Genomic DNA, 18859 nt, shown 5'->3' on the forward strand with positions numbered 1-18859 from the left:
GCTCAAACACTTCAGTTAAGTGTGACTTGCTCATTAAAAAACTCACATAGGCTTTCCGCAATTATCCAGATTTGTTTAACTATGTTGAAGCTTATTGTTGAAATTTCCCACCAAAGGTTAATCTCACTGTCATGTTGCTGCTGGATTTATGTTGACACTTTTTAAAAAAGAAACTGAAACATTTACAATATTACAACTTAACAACATTACAAACTTCTCGTACCTAACTAAATTTGAATTCTTGACTGTAAAAACAATATTGCAGGCCAGCAGGTGTAAAGGAACATGACTTGGACCAGCTGAATACTCTATTCACGCATATTTACCACCTGAAGGTCTAAAACAGATGAATGTTCCCACTGCCCACCTAATGTCCCAACCTTAGGTGGCAATGACTGAAGTTCCAGAGTAAATGTGGCATCACGTCCCCCAAGTACCTAATACTCTCTTGACTCAAAACAAGAATTTTTAAAATAATCCAGATGACATTGGAATGTGAGGTGCAAATTACAAGTACATAAATATTGATACAATCTAAATTGTATCCATGCATACAGTGTTATAATAATAATTTTTATAAAATTGGAATTTTCATTGGGGTGAGAAAGGATTAGTTCACTGTGGATCATTATGAGAGAGCAATAAATCAAGGTTAAATGATAGCTGTGACTTCACCGACATTCCAGTGTGCACCAGCAGAACAATTTTTAAAAATGGTTAAATATTATCTGATCATGAACAGTTCACAAAATACTTTCAAATCTGAGAGGTTTTCAAATCAGTATTGATGGCAGTCTCACACCATAAATACCCTCAAACCAATTTTCCACCTAATGTAAAGCAAGCTCCCATAGACATAGGAATTTCCTTCCTTCCAATTTTCTGACAGAGAAGTCAAATTCTGGGCATTATCGAGATCCAAACAAAGCAAGTCCAGTTTCTCAGTGCTATTAAATCATGATTTGGAGGAACCAGTGTTGGACTGGGGTGGACAAAGTTAAAAATCGCACAACATCACGTTATAGTCCAACAGGATTATTTGGAAGCACTAGCTTTCGGAGCGCTGCTTATTCGACCACCTGATGAAGAAGGTTGAAAAGAGCTTATGCCCGAAACGTCGATTCTCCTGTTCCCTGGATGCTGCCTGACCTGCTGCGCTTTTCCAGCAACACATTTCCAGCACCTGATGAAGAAACAGCGCTTCGAAAGCTAGTGCTTCGAAATGAACCTATTAAATCACGTGTGAGATATTCTTTACTGCAGCATGGTGAGATGCTGAAGATCAGTCTGACATATTTATTTTGATTGCCAGTCCCCCTGGAAAGACTCCACTGACCCTGCAGTGAAAGGATTTGGTGTCCCTCCTGGAAAGACTCCCCTGAGCCCAGTCTGAGACCCACTGACTGATTCATCTCCAACACCGTCATGTAGCGCCACCTCCCGCCTGTGGAGCAACATTACAGACAGGAAGGTCCCCGGGTTCCTGCAGCTCACAGCTCACTCTACCCAGTCAGTCCCTCTCTACAATTGAGCTTCTATTTGTTTCTTCTCTCCCCCTCCTTCTTTCCCCCAGACTGACACCGACCCCCATCAGTTTACAGCTGGCAGGAGACAGGGGGACGGGGTGAAATTATGGGATGGATCTGTCAGTGCCCTTTAATCCCGCAGATTGTCAGCGGGGCGGGGTTTTTCCCGCCGTCATTCCCTCCCGGACTGAAGATGGGAAAGATCCTCTCAGTGAAAGTGTGGGTGAAAGTGTGGAGATGGGACATGGTGTCCGCATTGTAAAATGACACCTGTCCCCCTCATGGTCCAGGAAAACCCCGATCTTCCGGGGATTCACACTCAGGGAGAGGGGGGTCCGTGAGGGGGAGGTGGCGGCAAAATAACCACATCCGGGTAACAGCCCCACAATCCAGAATCCGGACTCTGGGCTCGGGGTGATCCCCCCTTTCCTCATCACAGACTCTCGGGCCACTCCCAGAATCCACCGGGTCTTGTCCCCCACCTCCACCTCCCAGTAATGTCTCCCTGATGTGAATCCCTCTGACCTCAAGACACAGGCCCAGGAATCAAATCTCTCCGGGGAGTCAGGGAGCGGCTGCTCTGTGTCTCCGAGTCTCACACTGGTCCGGTCCTCAGACAGGATGAGCCGGGGATGCGCTCTGTTCGGATCCAGAGTCAGAGAGGCTGGAGCTGGGGGAGAGATCAAATAACACCGTCAGAGAGAGGGAAAGAGAGGTCAGAGAAAGTGTGGGGAGCAGGTAGTGAGGGGTTGAGCGATTGAGGGGGGATAAAAATGGAGGGGAGATAAAGAGAATCTGGAAAAGGGGAGTTTTAAGGACGGGAGGATCAGGGAAAGGGGAGTGAGTGAGGGAGAGTGCAGTGAGTGGAGGAGTGAGAAGGAAAGGTGGGTAAGGTGGAGGGATGGGAAAGGAGGAGTGAGGGAGGGGAAGTGAGAGGGTTCATTTAGAGGGAAATAAGTGGTGAAATGAAGAACAGAACCCTAACCTTAACCTTAATACTATCACAGGAGGGAGGGGGGGAGTGAGGAGATGTGGGATAGAGGGTGGAGAATGAAGAGAGGTGGGAGAGAGTGGAGAGTGAAGGGGCGATAGAGAGAGTGAGGAGTGTGGAGAATGAGGGGGAGCTCAGAAGGGGGTGAGCACTGGGAGGGTTGAATGCTCAGGTGAGAGCGATGAGAAGGGGTCAACCAAGGACCGGGGAGGGAGAGAGCAGGTTGGGGAGTGCAGCATCATCTGGAGAGCCAGGAGGAGTGGGAAGAAGAAGGGGGAATTGTAGGGATGGGAAGTGTGATGGTAGTGGCACAGGGTAAACTGAAGCAGAGGGTGAGGGGAAAGCAAGGGGCAGAGAGTGTGGCAGAAGTGGAGGAAGAAGAAGCACTAGGGGTGGGGAAGGAGAGTGAGAGTGAGGGGAGAGCAAGGGGGTGTGGGACAGCATAGGGGAGTGTCAGATGGTGGGGGCCAGGAGGGGGAGGGGAGAGCAATGGGCAGAGTGAGGGGTACAGGAGAGGTAGGGGAGAGTGAGGGGATTAGTGAGAGTGAATGATATGGACAGAGTGGGAGAAGGCAGCATGAGGGAGAGAAGAGACTGAGAGAGAGGGATGGTCATGGACTGGAAGGGGAGATGGCTAGGTCCAGGAGAAAGTCACAAATTAGGAGGGGAGAGTGAGTTAGAGAATGAGGGTGATGGAACGGGGAAGGGAGAGTGAAAGGAAAGGGAGAATGAGAGGCAGGCAGAGTAATCAGGAAGGGAGAACAACGAGGAAGTGAGCACAGGGAGGAGTGTGATAACAAAATAAAAGGAGCATGAGGGTGAGGGGAAAGGGAGATTAGAGCTGGAGGGGACAGTAAGTGGAAGGTGGATGATTGTAAGAGGAAGGGGAGAGTGAGGTAATGTGAGTGGGTGCGAATGGGGACAGTGAGAGAGGCAGGGGTGATGGGCAGCAAGGGAGGTGGGATACTAAGGGAGGGGTAGAGTGAGGTTTTATTTGTAAGAGAGGATTTAATGAAGGAGCCACACTCTCTGCCCTCGCTCTCCCCTCACCTTCTGCTTCAGTTTACCCTCCCCAGGGCACTCCCCCTTGCCACAACCTTACACTTGCCATCCCCATAATTCCCCCTTCTTCTAATGGGAGGAAATGAGGGGAGGTTTGTAATCTCAGTGCACGGAATGGGAGAGTGAAGAGGGGGAAGTGATAGAGGAGGGAATGAGTGGAAGCTGAACAAAGGTGTGGGAGAGGGTGTGGGTGTTTTGTGAGGGTATGGACTATTTGGGATGGGGTAAGGGAGAGTGAGTGACAGTATAGAATGGGAGGGTGAGGACAGGAGGTCTTCAAAATAAATGGACATTTAAGGTTTGGGAGACTGGGAGAGTGAGTGGGAGGGTTGAGGGCTGGAGATGCGGTGAGTGAGGGGAAGACAGGAAGGGAGATAAGAGTGAGCAGAAAGGAACAGCTGAGCTGGAGGAGAGAAATACACGTTCCTTTTGACCATGGGAGAGTTGAGTGAGAGGAGAGTGAGTGGCGGGGACTGGCAGGGTATATAAGAGGGCAGGAATGTTAAGAGTACGGGGAATTAATCTGTATGTGGAAACTAGAGGGGAACAAAATAAGGGCTTGTGGGAATTCTGGAGGTGAGTGAATTGGAGGATGAGGTGGAGTCTGTGAGGGGGAGTAGAGAGTAAAGATGGGGGAGGGTAGATTGGGCGTTTAAAAGGAAGGAGAGAGTCAGGTCTCGGAAGTTGATGTCTGTGGAATGTTGTGGAGGTGAGTGAATTTGAGGATGAGCTGGAGAGGAGGAGAGAGTTGGAGGTGAGACTGAAAGGGAAGGGGTGTGTGAGGAAGCAAGGTTAAAAGGGAGGGGAGAGTAAGGGGTGGGGGAATTGGCAGAGTGATTATGGAGGAGTGGAGTGGAAGGGGAGGGTGAATGTGAGATAGGGGTGAGGGGCAGTTGTTGGAAGGGAAAAAGACTGCAGATAAAGTCAGGTAGATGGATTACCTCCTGGAAAGGTGGCACGGGGAGGCAGGTAGTGCAGGAGTCTTCTGTGGCTCTCCCCATCTCAAACAAGCGTGCTGTTTTGGAAAATGTGAGGGGTGATGGACTCTCAGGGTAATGTAGCACAAACAGCCAAATTTCTGGTATCGATACCGGGTCTCATGTAATGAGGGATGTATCAGGTTCCAGGCAATCGATTGTGATAGAGGCTTCTCTAGTCAGAGGTAGAGGCCAGTGTTTCTGTGGCTGACAGTGAGAAATTAGAATAGTGTGATGCCTCCCTGGTGCCAGGATCAAGGATATCTCAGAGACGGTGTAGAATGTTCTCACAGGGGAAAGGGATCAGCAGGAGGTCATTGTAAAATTGGAACTAACAACACAGGGAGGGGAATGGATGAGAATCTGAAGAGAAAATATAGAAAGTTATGAAGGAATTTAAAAGGGAGGTTCAGAAGGGTAATTATATCTGGTCAAACGAACAAGTGAGGGTAGGAATAGGAGGATAGAACAGATGAATGCGTGGCTGAGGAGCTGGTGCAAGGGCGAAGGGTTCACATTTTTGTATCATTGTCATCTCTTCTAGTGTAGAAGTGATCTGTATTAGGACAGATTGCACGAGAATTGGAAGGGGCCTAATATCCTGGCTGGGAGATTTGCTAGGTAGCATTTAAACCAGAAAGGTGTGGATGGGAACCAGGAAGATAGTGAGGTAAGAGTTTGATCTGAGATTGGCGCAGTTGGTCAAATGAGCAAGTCAAAGAGTCAGGGCAGGCAGGAACAAAACAGAAAACGCGTTAGGACTGATACCTTAAACTGCATTTACTTGAATGCAAGAGGCCTAACAGGGATGGTAGATGAACTTGGGACATGGTTAAGAACATGGGAGTGGGATATCATTGCAATTACAGAGATGTACAGGACTGGCAGCTTAATTTTCCAGGATACAAATGCTATTGGAAGGATCAAATATGGGGCAAGAAAGGAGGGGGAGTGACATTTTTGATAAAAAGATAACATAATGGCCAAGATTAGGGAGGAAGTTCTTGGGAATACAACCAGGGAAGCTATTTGGGTGGAACTGAGAAATAAGAAAGGAATGATCACCTTATTGCGATTGTGTTATAGACCCACAAGTCGTCAGCAGGAAATTGAGAAACAAATTTGGAAGGAGATCTCACTTATCTGGAACCATAATAGGGTGGTTATGGGAGGAGATATTAACTTTCCAAAAAAAAAGCTGGGATTGCCATAGTGTTAAGGATTTAGATGGAGAGGAATTTGTCAAACGTGTACAAGAAGATTTTCGAATTCATTATGTGGAAGTACCTCCGAGAGAAGGTGAGGACTGCAGATGCTAGAGATCAGAGTTGACAGTGTGATGCTGCAAAAGCACTGCAGGTCAGGTAGCATCCGAGGAGTAGGAGAATCGACGTTTCGGGCATAAGCCCTTCATCAGGAATGAGGTGTGGCTGATATGCTTCATGGCAGAGGAGATGACCTGAGGGTGCAGTGAGAGACAGACTCACAGAGATCTTTGGAGAGACAGGAGGAAAACTTCTTCAAGGTAGGCATCCTTGGAACATGCTTCGCAGTAGGGTCGAAATCAACTAGGAGAAAGCGAGGACTGCAGATGCTGGAGATCAGAAAGCACAGCAGGCCAGGCAGCATCCGAGCAGCAGGAGAATTGACATTTCAGACATAACCCTTTCATCAGGAATGAGGGCTAACGCCCAAAATGTCAATTCTCCTGCTCCTCGGATGCTGCCTAACCTACTCGAGAAGGTGCAAAATTTGACCTGCTCTTGCGAAATAAAGCAGAGTAAGTGACTGAAGTATCTGTGGGGGAGCACTTTGGAGCCAGTGACCATAATTCTATTAGATATAAAATAGAGATGGTAAAGGATAGACCGACTCTAAAAGTTGAAGTTCTAAATTGGAGGAAGGCCAGTTTGATTGTATTGGGCAAGTTAATATTTGCATGTAAAGGGACGGCTAAAAAATGGGAAGCTGTCAAAAATGGGAATAACAAGAGTTTAGAGACAGTATGTTCCCGGTCGGGTGAAAGGCAAGATTGGTAGGTGCTAAATGACTAGAAAAATTGATGTTTTGCTTAAGAGAGAGAAGGAAGCATATTTCAGAAACATGTCGATAGGATAGTGAAGCAGGCATTTGGTATGCTTTCCTTTATTGGTCAGAGCATTGAGTTTAGGAGTTGGGAGGTCATGCTGCAGTTGTACAGGACATTGATTCAGCCACTTTTTGAATATTGTCTGCAATTCTGGTCTCCCTCCTTTTGGAAATATGTTGTGAAACTTGAAACGTGAAAGTGTTCAGAAAAGATTTACAAGGATGTTGCCAGGGTTGGAAAATTTGAACCATAGGGAGAGGCTGAACAGGCTGGTGCTGTTTTCTCTGGAGAATTGGAGGCTGAGGGTTAACCTTACAGAGGATTATAAAATCATGAGGGGCATGGATTGGGTAAATAATTAAGATCTTTTCCCTGGGGTAGGGGAGTCCAGAACTAGAGGGCATATGTTTTGGGTGAGATGCCTGTGTGTGTAAGTACAGAAGATGGGTGAGACGCTAAATGATTACTTCACGTCAGTGGTTTCCTGTGATGAAGGAAAAATTTAAAAGGGACCTCAGGGGCTACCTTTTCATGCAAAGTTTGGTATGTGTAAGAATGAGCTGTCAGAGGGAATGGTGGAGGCTAGTCGAATTACAACATTAGGATGGGTAAACGAACAGGAAGTGTTGAGAGGGATATGGGCAATGTGCTGGCAAATGGGACTCGATTAGTTAAATATATCTGGTTGGCATGGATGAGATATGCCAACGGATCTGTTTCTGTGTAACATGTCTTTATGATTCCCTATGACTCTATGTGGCCTCAATGAAGTGAAAAATGAGGTGCTGTTCTTCCAATTTCTGCTGAGCCTTGAGCTGGAAGAACAGTATCTCATTTCCCATTTGGGGACCCTCCAGTATTCAGGAATCAGTTTTGAGTTCAATAATGTTAGAGGCTGAACACCTTCTTCCATGTCCTTTACCCACACGGACTCCCCAGGCCCTGTCATGACATGAGCTGCATTCAGTACAACCAGACCTATTACATCTCCTTAGAGTCACCACAATCAGCTTTTCTAGACTCCCTGGCTCACCATTATCCATCCCTTTGTCTGCCAACTATCGTTCTCTCCTTCTTGGCTCTGTCTCCACCGACTTTTTATTTCTTAACAAACTCCACCCCTGCACTCCCACCAATACATCCTGTCTTCAGCATATATACCACCTTTTCCTAGCTGCTGTCTAGTTCTGTAAGAGGGTCACTGGACCAGAAACATTAACTCTGTTTTCCATCCATAGTTGCTGCCAGAGCTACTGACTTTTTCTAGTAGATTCTGTTTTGGTTTCAGATTGCCAGCACTCACAGTTCTTTATTTTATTTTGTGGTTAATTGTATTGATGTGAGGATGGACCAGGGAAACTGAGAAAAAATATGAGGAGGGTGGATGTTGTAGAGTGGGAGGGAAGAATATGAGATTATTAAAGATTTGGAACAATGGGGATATAGAGCTGGGAAGTGATATGGAGGGAACATCAATGTAATAGCAGTGTCAGGTGGAGGGGAGAGAAACTATTGGAGTGTGGGGTAAAGGGAGAATGAGGTGGAAGGGAGCATAATGCTGTGGGTAAAAGTGACAGTAATCGGAACTGACAGGAATGTGCATTGTGGGATAGATGGGGAAGGGAGTATGAGAGTGAGGGGAGAGACAGAGCATGAGGACAATCTTTTTTGTCACCTCTTCAACAATATCAATCATATGTTCTCCCTGTGTCTGTGTGGGTTTCCTCCGGGTGCTCCGGTTTCCTCCCACAGTCCAAAGATGTGCAGGGTCAGGTGAATTGGCCGTACTAAATTGCCCATAGTGTTAGGTAAGGGGTAAATGTAGGGGTATGGGTGGGTTTCGCTTCGGCGGGTCGGTGTGGACTTGTTGGGCCGAAGGGCCTGTTTCCACACTGTAATGTAATCTAATGTAATCTAATCAGTGAGTTAAAGTATCTCACTCACAAATGATGACTATCCCTAATCAGTCCTTGCCTTTCCAAATGGATATAAATCCTGTCCCACAGAATCCCTTGCAATAACTTACCTACCAGTGATGTCAGGCTCACCAGTCACCTGGCGTTTGCTTACAGACTTTCTTAAATAATGACACAACATTAATAATGTCCCAGTTTTCTCACACCTCACTCTTGGCTATTGATGATACAAAAATCTCAGCAATGGGACCAGCTTCCCATGAAGTTCTGGGATAAATCTGATCAGATCCCAGGGACTTGTCATCTTGAAGAAGCTCTCTTCCTCCCTCTACAAATAACCTACTGCAAATCCTCTTGCAAGGATGCATTCCTTGAAGAAGCTGTCTTCCTCCCTCTACAAACCACCACAAATTCACCTGCACCTCCCCACACATCATTTACTGCATCCGCTGCACCCGATGTGGCCTCCTCTATATTGGGGAGACAGGCCGCCTACTTGCGGAACGTTTCAGAGAACACCTCTGGGACACGTGGACAAACCAGCCCAACCACCCCGTGGCTCAACACTTCAACTCCCCCTCCCACTCGATCAAGGACATGCAGGTCCTTGGATTCTTCCATCGCCAAACCAAAGCAACACGACGGCTGGAGGAAGAGCGCCTCATCTTCCGCCTAGGAACCCTCCAACCACAAGGGATGAACTCAGATTTCTCCAGTTTCCTCATTTCCCCTCCCCCCACCTTGTCTCAGTCCCAACCCTCGAACTCAGCACCACCTTCCTAACCTGCAATCTTCTTCCTGACCTCTCGCCCCCACCCCCACTCTGGCCTATCACCCTCATCTTAACCTCCTTCCACCGATCGCATTACCAACGCCCCTAACCCAAGTCCCTCCTCCCTACCTTTTATCTTAGCCTGCTTGGCACACTTTCCTCATTCCTGAAGAAGTGCTCATGCCCGAAACATCGATTCTCTTGCTCCTTGGATGCTGCCTGACCTGCTGCGCTTTTCCAGCAACACATTTTCAGCTCTCATCTCCAGCATCTGCAGTCCTCACTTTTTCTTAGTGGTCTTGAACTAAGCCCCAGTCACTGAAAGTGGATCCTCAGTTTCTTGACCCACAGGCCACAATTAGTGAAGACTGGGGACGATATTTCATCCTCACTAATGCGCAGAACTAGAGCCACCCAGGGGTGCGTACTCAGCCCCCTATGTACTCACTGTATACCCATGACTGCGTCGCCAAATACCATGCTAATGCCATTTACAAGTTCGCTGATGACACCACCATAATTAGTCAAATCTCAGATGGTGACAAAACAGACTACAAACTGGAGCTGGAAGACCTTGACAAATGGTGCACTGAGAACAACCTAGCTCTCAATGCCGGCAAAACCAAGGAAATCATTACTGATTTTTGGCGGGATGGTACTCATGTTCCCCCCATCGCTCCCCACCATACACATTAACAGCACAGAAGTGGAACGATTGGGGAGTGTCAAACTCTTGGGAGTGGTCATCAACAATAAGCTTGCTTGGATTCATCATGTGGATACACTGGTTACAACGGCCCAACAACGTTTCTTCTTCTTCAAGCAGCTGAGAAAATTTGGCATGATGGCAAATATCCTTACCAACTTTTATAGGTGTAGTATCGAGAGCAATCTGTCTGGATGTGTCACTGCCTGGTGTAGTAACTGTACCATTCAATATCGGAGACGGTTACAGAGAGTGGTGAACTCGCCCGGACAATCACAATGACCAACATCCTATCTATAGAATGCATCTACAAGGCCCATTGTCAAGAAAAGGCCACCAGCATTCTCAAAGATCCATCTCACCTTGGCAATGCTTTTCTACAACCCCTACCATTGGGGAGAAGGTACAAAAGGCTGAACACATGCACCAACTGGGTTTGAAATGGTTTCTATCCTACTGTTGTTAGAATACTGAATGAACTCACAAACCTTTCAAATTCACCTGTACCTGTGCTTTTATTTTTGCAACTGTTTACTTCATATTTGCTAATCAATGTTAGTTAACTATGTGATCTGCCTGTATTGCTCGCAAGACAAAGCTTTTCACTGTGCCTCGGTACACATGACAATAAATTAAATTAATTTCAAGACAATTCAAATTCAATTCAATTCAATTCAAATGGGTGGAACCATGGAGTATTGAAATACCAAGATCAGCTGTGAATGGCAGAGCTGTGATTGGCTGAATAATCTACTCCTCCTTTCTGCTGTGTTCCTGCAGCTCACTGGGTAGCAGTCAGGAACTTTGTGACCTGTTCCCGTGTTCTCGTTCCCTCAACTAACATGTTGAGACATTTTGGCCAATCAGTCCAAATACCTTGCCCAACTGAAATAGGCTGACCCCCTAAGGATCAGGCCACGACCCTCCCTGGTGCAGTGGGGTGGGGGTTGGGATTGGGGTTAATTTACTGCATTTGGTCCAGGCAGGAATCTCATTGGATTGGAGAAAACGCTAGTTTGTAGTTTATGCTCCACCTGACAGTAAGCTCCGGTGATTTCAATGGGGCTCAGGGATAAATGTAAAGCCAGCATTGGCCAGCATTGACATGAAGGATGGCTCACGTCAAAATTGCTCCTACATCCAATACATTATGAATACGAGGAGGCCTTTGAGCTCCTTCCATTGCCATTCAATGAGACCATAGCCTGTCTGTCACCTATATCCCCATCTTTACCACTCATACCTTTCCACCACTGGCTAGTTAATATCTATTCCGTCTCTGAATTAACATTAATTGTCCTTGACACAACAATTTCAACCTTCCACCAGTCTTTGTGCTGCAAAGAGCTTCAGGAGGGCTTAGTAAAATGTCCCATGTGGGGCGTTTTGGGAGACTGTGGGAACAAGTTGATAGTGTTTGTCCACCACCGGATTTTCAGATGGATTGGTTCCATTAGATATGATACGCGAGGGTTTCCATTACCTCAGCTCAGGCCTGCAGGAGCTTCTGGTGTGTCTGATTGGATATGCTGTGAGTCTGGGCATGACAATACCCCTTCCTCTGCTTCACCACTCCCTTCGCTGAAGGCACCAACTTGCTCTGATTGGCGAGGGTGAAGGATTCCTCTTGCACAAGCCTCAGCCTCTTAAGGTAGCCGATGCCATCCTTGCGCCAGATGTAGTGCTAGTCGAGGAAGTGGTGCCCTTTCAGGGTGCCCAGTTCAGGTTGTTCTTCCAGTGCTGAAGGATAATGTGGTAACCCTGGACAAGGTGCAACACTGAGAAGAAGGCGCCGAAGAATAGGTTTCCTTCATTCTCATTGTCCTGTCCATAGCTGTCTTCCTCTTGGATCGCCACACGACAAAACTGCCTCTGAACCACTTGCAGCCTACAGGCAGTCGCCTGGGAGTCAGATCTCTGGGTCTGCTGGTTGCTCACCTCCTCGTAGCTGTAAAAAATAGGCTGGACGCTGGCAGGTGGAGGTGGGCTCCCCACTCTGGGAGAGTGCACTACATTGGGTATGGGTTGGGAGTAACCATGGTGTCCCAAAGGGAACAGTCCCTGATGAAGGCCGACAAGGGAAGGGACCTGTATGGTGTCTGTTGGTGGCATCACGCTGGAGGTGGTTGATGTGGTGGCTGATGATCTTCTGGTTGTGGATGCTATTGGGATGATAGGTAAGGACAAGATGAACCCTATCGCTGTTGCAGGAGGGAAGAGATGGGGTGAGGGTTGAAATGCAGGAGATGGTTTGGACCCAGCTGAGGGCCCTGTCAACAATAGTGTTTGGGAATCCTTGGTTGAGGAAGAGGATGGACATTTGGAAGGCTCCCTTGTTTAAGCTGGCACCATTGGAACAAACATGATGGAGATGACGGAACTGGGAGAATGGATTGGCGCCTTCACAGGAAGCAGGGTGTGAGGATGTATCGTCCAGGTAAGTGTGAGAGTCAGTGGGTTGAAAGTGGATATTAGTGGCCATTGTATCCCTTGAAATGAAAGCAGAGATGTCAAGGAAGGGAGAAGTCAAAGATGGACTGGGTGACAGTGAGAAAAAGATGAAAGTGGCAGCAAAATTGAAAAACATTTGCAGTTCAAGACAAGAGAGAAAGAGAGAGAGAGAGAGAGCAAACATTGATGATATTTTGGAGGAAGAATTGTGATGGGGGGGGGCCAGAATAGGACTGGAAAAAGAATGTTCCATCTACCCCACAAAGAGACAGGCAAATCTAGGACCCATGCAACTCATGGTCTCCCCACTGAACTGAAGAAAATGAGGGGAGTTAAAAGAGAAGTTATAGAGGGTGATGACGAGCTCGGCCAAGCGGAGGAAGATGGTGGAGGGTAGGGATGGATTAGGCCTTTGTTCTGGGAAGAAGTGGAGAACTGTGAGACCATCCTGGTGGGGGGGGTGGAGGTGTAAACGGATTACATCTCCATGGCAAAGATAGGACAGCTGGAGACTGCAAACTGGAAATTCTGAAACTGGCGTAAAGTGTCTGAGGAATCACAAATATGTAGACAGGACTGGACTGGGGAAGAAAAGACTGAGTCAAGGGAGGAAGTGATGAGTATTGTGGGGCAGGAGCAGGCAGAATCAATGAGTTTGGTTGCGAATTTTGGGAAGGAAGTAGAAGTGAGCTGTGTGGAGTTTGCGGGCTGTCTGCTTGAAGGCAGTGCTTTCAGATCCAACCTTGACTTTGTTATGAAGCCTGCTGATCAGGGTGTGACTGTTGTAGCCTGGAAGATTGGCCTCTACATTGCAGAGGCTGAGCACTAGCTCTCGGATATCTCCTCCTATCTCCCCCTAGACCGTGAACCCACAATGGAACATCAGACCATTGTGTCAACCATGGTCACTGACCTCATTTCATCTGATGATCTCCAGCCCCCCAATGCCTCCCTGCTGATAGTCCCCCAGCTGCACACAGCTTACTTCTAACCCCTTCTGAAAATTCACAAACTGGACTGCCCAGGCAGACCCATTGTTTCTGCCAGCTCCTGCCCCACATAACCTATCGCTTCCTACTTGACTCAGTCTTTTCTCCCATGGTCCAGTCCCGCCCACTTACATTCATGATCCCTCAGATGCTTTAGGCCAATTCCAAAATTCCCAGTTTGCAGGCTCCAGCTACCTCCTCTTGACCATGAATGCGCAATGCTTCCTCACCTTCATCCCCCACCAGGATGGTCTCATGGGTCTCCGCTGCTTCCTGGATCAAAGGCCTGAAATGTCTCCACCAAGCTCCACTCTCCTTCACCTGGCTGAGCTCATCCTCATCCTGAACAACATTTCTTTTAACTCCTCTCATTTTCTTCAGGTCAGAGGGATGACCATGGATATCTTCATAGGCTCCAGTTTTGCCTGTCATTTTGTGGGGTAATGTAACACTTTTGTTTCAATCTTAGTGTGGCTCCCATCCACAACCCTTTCTCCAATACATCAATGATAACATTAATGTTGCCTCCCTCTCTTGTCTGGAATTAGGAAAATTTATCAATTCCAACTTGCACACTCTCTTACCTTCACCTGGTCCATCTCTTACTCCTCCATTCCTTTCCTCCATATTTCTGTTTCCATTTCTGGGAATAGACAGGCCACCAATATCCATTATAAACCCACTGACTCTCAGTGTTACCTGGACTGTACATCCTCACACCCTGCTTCCTCTAAAGACTCCATTCCATTCTCCCAGTTGTTCCCAGTTGTTCAGGTGATGTCAACTTCGACAGGGGAGCCTCTGAGGTGTCCACTTTCTTGCTCAACCAAAGATTCCCTGCCACTGTTGTTGACAGAGCCCCAACCAGGTCTGACCCATCTCCCACACTTCCACCCTCACCACCTCTTCTCTCCCACAACAGTAATAGGCTTTCTCTTGTCCTTACATGCCATTCGAACAACATCCAAATCTAGAGGATCATTAGCTACAATTTCCACTGAATCCAGCAAGATGATATTTACCTGATACATATTCCCCTCCCCTCCTTATATGGCTTCTGCAGGGACCATTCTCTCTCTGGGGCACCCTGGTGCACTGTTCCTTCACTCCCAACACCCATCCCAAGCCCAATGGCACCTTCCCCTGCAACCACTGAAGGTGTAACACCTGCCTGTTTACTTTTCTTCCACCTCAGTATCCAAGATCCCAAACATACCTTCCAGGTGAAGCAGCACTTTACCTGCACTTCCTGCAATCTAGTCTAGTGCATTCACTGATCACAATGTGGTCTCCTCTACCTTGGGGAAACAAGACGTAGACTGGGTGACCACTTTGAAAAACATCTACTTTCTACCCGCAAAAAATACCTTGAGCTTCCAGTTACCATTCACTTTAACACACCACCCTGTCCCCTGGCCGATCTCTGTCTCAAGCTTGCTGAAATGCTCATTTGCTGGTTGTGAATCCTGCAGCCATCTGGAATCAGTATTGAGTTCAATCATTTTTGGGGTCTTGACTCCTCACATGTCCTAGCCCTCTACCTAACACACCAGGCCTTGTTATCACAAAGTCTGACATTACACACTACCTAATGTTGGCCACAAACAGTCTCCATGATCAGCTATTCACTCTCTTACCCAGATCATTATCCACTCCTCTGTTTGTGTAACTAGTCTTCTCTCTCTTTGGGCTCGATCCCCTATTCTTTTTTTGTTACCCAATCTTCTCTCCTTCCCTCCACTACTGAATTATAAACTGACATTATCTGAGCTAGAATCAGCTCTGAGGACGGGTCATTCAATCCAAAATGTTAACTCTGATTTCTCTCCACAGATGCTGCCAGACCTGTTAAGCTTTTCAACTTTTGTTTCTGTTTCTCACACAACCCCCATTAGACATATAGCTGTTAGCACTGGTTCTTTTATGTTTCCATGTCTTCCTGATATTATGATAAAAACTGTTCCTCCAATGTCACTCCAGATGGAGCCAGCCCAGTCTCCTCTAGAATGCTGTTCCTGTGCTCTATTCCTCTGGTTAGACAGAACCCCTCACTGCTCTGACACTCAGAGCTGATGGCTTCAGACGCTTGTCCAAATGGACCCACAGCAAATACAATGATTCCAGGGATAGTCTCGCAGAATTAACAACTAGTGATGTGAAGGTGTAAACTGGGACCTCAGAGCCCCTGCACAACTGGATTTATCAACAGGAAAATTAATACACACGTTTACCTGGATAAATGGTGTGCATTGTTTCTATCCAGACTGTGAACAGTAAAGGGCAGGTGAACTGCCTGAGAGATAGAGAAGCACCAGCAGCTGTGAGTGTGTTCTTCTCCTCACTAAACCTGTAAATGTTAAGCAGATGACATTATAAGTTCCGCTTTGTTAGAATACTTATGAAATTATTTAAATGTCAATCTTTCAGCATTGTTCATGTTTCAGTCAATGAGCTAGAAAGTGAAATGTTCATCTGATCTTTATAACTGGTCCAAACAGAATTCAATAACGCACACGCAAGACTCGGAAACCCCCCGTTCCAGAGAAAGACCCATGTCCTAATAACAGATCAGTTACTGAGACATCACACACTTCAGGAGATGATAAACATTCCCTCCATCCCCTTGCTGTATTATAAACAGAGCATGTGGAACAGAGGCAAAAAAATAGCCAGAAAGAAGGTGAGAGAAAAACTGAAAGGTCTGAAAGTGAATAAATCATGTGGACCAAATGGGCTACATTCTAGAGTTCTGAAGGAAATAGCTGAAGAGATAATGGACATTTTAATAGAGTCATAGAGGTGTGCAGCACCCTTCCGTCCAACTCATCCACGCCGACCAGGTATCCTAATTTAATCTAGTCTTTTAAATGTTGTAATTGTACCAGCCTCCACCATTTCCTCTGGTAGCTCATTCCATACATGCACCACCCTTTGCATGAGGAAATTGTCCCTTAGGTCCCTTTCCAATCTTTCCCATCTCACCCTAAACCTATGTCCCCTAGTTCTGGACTCCCCACTCCAGGGGAAGGAATTTTTCTATTTATTCTATCTATGCCCCTCATGATTTTATTAACGTCTATAAGGTTACCCCTCAGCCTCTGATGCTCCAGGGGAAACAGCCCCAGCCTATTCAGCATTTCCCTATAGCTCAAACCCTCCAACCCTGGCATCATCCTTGTAAATATACTCCGATCCCTTTCAAGTTTCACAACATCCTTCCTCTAGAAGGGAGACCAGAATTGCACACAATATTCCAAAAGTGGCCAAAGCAATCTGATACAGCTGCAACAAGACCACCCAACTCCTATACTCAATGCTCTTACCAATAAAGGAATACATACCAAATACCTTCTTCATTGTCCTACCTACCTACCTACTCTGAAACTGCACTCCAAGGTCTGTTTGTTCATCAACACTTTCCAGGACCTTATCATTACATGTATAAGTCCTGCACTGATTTGCTTTTCCAAAATACAGCACCTCCAATATATCCAAATTAAATTCCATCTGCCAGTCCTCAGCCCATTGGCCAATCTGATCAAGATCCCATTGTACGCTAAGGTAACCTTCTAATTTTGGTGTCATCTGCAAACTTACTAACTATACCTCAAATGTTCACATCCAGTTCATTTATACATATGATGAAAAGCAGTGGACCCAGCACCGATCATTGTGGCACACCACTGGTCACAGGGCTCCTGTTGAAAACCAAACCTCCACCACACTCTCTGCCTTTTATTTTCAAGCCATTTCTGGTCCAAGTGGCCAGTTTGCCCTACATTCAACCATGAGGAACCTTATCAAACGCCTGACCGAAATCCGTGTCGATCATATACAACACTCTGTTCCCATCAATCCTATTTGTTAATTATTCAAAAAAAACCTCAAACACATTCAAATCTGGTCTCACAGCTACCGAACAATGTTGTGAAACATGAATGTGTTCAAAAACAATATACAAGAATGTTGCCAGGGTTGGAAGGTTTGAGATGTAGGGAGAGGCTGAATAAGCTGGGGCTGTTTTCATTGGAGCATTGAATGCTGAGGGGTGGCCTTATAGAAGTTTATAAAATCATGTAGAGCACAGACAGGGTGAAAAGCCAAGATCTTTTTTCCAGGATAGGGGAGTCCAAAAGTAGAGGGCATAGTTTTAAGGTGAGAGGGGAAAGATTGAAAAGGGACCTAGGGGGCAACGTTTTACAAAAAACGTGAAATGAACTGCCAGAGGAAGTGGTGGAGGTGGTAAAATTACAACAGTTAAAAGGCATTTGGATAGTAATATGAAGAGAAAGGGTTGAGAGGGATATGGGCCAAATGCTGGCAAATGAGACGAGATTAATTTAGGATATCTACTTGGCATGGATGAGTTGGACCATAAGGTCTGTTCCTATGCTGAACATCTCTATGATTCTTTCACTTTATAACTGAGGCAGAATTTCTTCGGCTAGAGGGTGTTTAATCTGTCGAATTCATTGCTGCAGAATGATGTAGAGACCAAGGCATTGAGTGCATTTAAGACAAAGATAGATAAGTTCTTGATTAGCAAAGGGACCAGGATTACAGGGAGAAGGCGGGAGAATTGGGACTGAGAAATGTATCAGCCACGATCAAATGGTAGTGCATACACGATTAATGTATGACCTCATTCTGCTCCAGTATTCTGAGACTCCCATGAAATATATCAGGCATGATAAAGTGGTGGTGCAAACCCGACTGGTGTATGACATCACCGTGCTCATGTATTTTGTGGTGTTATAACATAGTCAGCAGTGGGGAAGCCAGCAACTATATATTTACAAAGCCGAGTCACTCTCAGAAGTGATAACCTGGTATTCTGACCCTGTCAAGCTCCTGACTATTCTATTGAATGCCTCAATTAAAATTACTGTTTGTTACAAAGTGCCTTTCTTGAAATCTCAATGCTTCTTCCAGCCCATGAAGTATTTCAGAATAGAATTCAATGTTGGAACGTGGAACATAAGGCACCCAGTCTGTATAGAGCATTCGTCCATAAACACCAATTTAAACAAGTCATCTAATTGTTGTAATGTTGAATGAGGGATAAATATTGGCTGTGGAATTTTTTTCTTTTCACCCCACGTGGGATTCGGATCAAATTGTCATTGATCGGAGTGCACTCCCAATACTGCAGCACTCCCTCGAGTGTCAGTCTGGGTTTAATGATCATGTCACACACAGTAAGTTCAGACCACATATACTCTCCTCCAAATTATTAATATTTGGGGTCTCAGTACAGATCACTGCACAACACTACTGGACATAGATCTTCAGTCAGAAAAACACCCTCACACCATCAATCACATGTGACATCTCCTTCTGTATCAGCCAGCCATGAGGGACATTTTCAAAGGCCTTGCTA

General features: G+C 46.2%; 1 pseudogene; it reads right to left on the minus strand.

Annotated features, from left to right (window-relative positions):
- Positions 1-1327: 1327 nt before the first annotated feature.
- LOC148140088 (uncharacterized) overlaps positions 1328-18859 on the minus strand; it is a 71063-nt pseudogene continuing 53531 nt past the window's right edge.

Source organism: Chiloscyllium plagiosum, unplaced genomic scaffold, assembly GCF_037043375.1.
Source record: "Chiloscyllium plagiosum isolate Xiang-an unplaced genomic scaffold, Cpla_swu_hap1 HiC_scaffold_35, whole genome shotgun sequence".
NCBI lineage: Eukaryota > Metazoa > Chordata > Chondrichthyes > Orectolobiformes > Hemiscylliidae > Chiloscyllium > Chiloscyllium plagiosum.